Genomic DNA, 1,332 nt, shown 5'->3' with positions numbered 1-1,332 from the left:
AATGTGAAGACCCTGGCAATGTGATAGGTTTGCAGATTTCTGATTTCTCTAAGTGTGCAAGTCTTCTATTTATATTTACCAACTATAGGATGCTTCCATCTTTTTCTTTTTTTTGTTTGTGTCGTAATATCCTTCTATCCAGAAAAAATGGAAATTGATCGCTTAGAACAATCTCATACAGCTAGCCAAAAGAATGCTAAAATGGAAGCAAAAAGAGATGTATTCAACTCGGTAATTTAGAAAAATAATTGGTACACTTCAAATCTGTGACATTCTATCTCCTCTCAGTAAAATATAAAGAAAGAATAGTGAAATGAAATAATAAATGTAAATAATTTTTTAAAATTAGGCAGTTAAAAAGTGTTCTCTAGATTGAAAAAAAAATTTATTGAATAGAAATGCTTTGGGCTGGGCAAAAACCCGCCCCGCCCTGCCCTGAACCGACTGGGTTTTATGTATATTTTTGCGGGTTCGGGTAAAATTTTTCCAACCCGTGCGGTGCGGGTTAGGTAGCGGGTTTAGACATTTTTTTCATGTGGGTACTCGCCCCGCCCCGATTCTACCCCCCATGAACCAAACCCTAAAAACCCAAAATATTTCCCACCCATTCCCTATTTTCTCTCATCTCACGCCTCCATACAGCAAGAGAATTTTCTCCTCCTTTCCCCTTAATTTTCTTCTTCTTCTTCTTCTCCTTCTTCTCCTTCTTTCCCCCTCCACGCAGCTTCCATCACCCTCCAGATCCAGCAAGAGAATTTTCTCCTTCTTTCCCTATGATTTTCTTCTTCTTCTCTTTCTTTCCCCCTCCACGCAGCTTCCATCACCTAGCTCCCACCCATGCTCTTTCTGCCGACATCCGGAGAGCTCGAAAACGAAAAGACAAGGAGATTGAGGAGTCGGAGAGAGTGAAATGGAGGAAGAATCAGTGAGAAAGAGAGATAAATGAATTTACGGTGATTTTCGTCTCTTCTTCTCCTTCTTTCCCTTTGATTTTCTTCTCTTCTTCTCCTTCTTTCCCTCGATCTGTTTGCTTGCTGAGAAAATCGTTGGAAGAGAAAATTTTGATGCTTTGATTCTTACCCGACCCGACCCGCACCGCAAAACCCGCGCCTATTCAACCCGCCCCGCAATACCCAAACCCGCGCGGGAACTGTGATTTTTTGCGGGTGACAGGTTGGAATTTCCCAAACCCGCTGGGTGCGGGACGGGTGGAAAAAAAGCTAATACCCGCCCCGCCCCGACCCGTGCCCACCCCTAGAAATGCTCTTAAAAGGCAAAATTTGTAAATTACACATTGTTTACAACCCAACCTAGCTCTCCAGCCCAGTTTTG

This window comes from Corylus avellana, chromosome ca2 (genome assembly GCF_901000735.1).
Source record: "Corylus avellana chromosome ca2, CavTom2PMs-1.0".
NCBI lineage: Eukaryota > Viridiplantae > Streptophyta > Magnoliopsida > Fagales > Betulaceae > Corylus > Corylus avellana.
Note: the sequence above shows the minus strand (reverse complement) of the source record.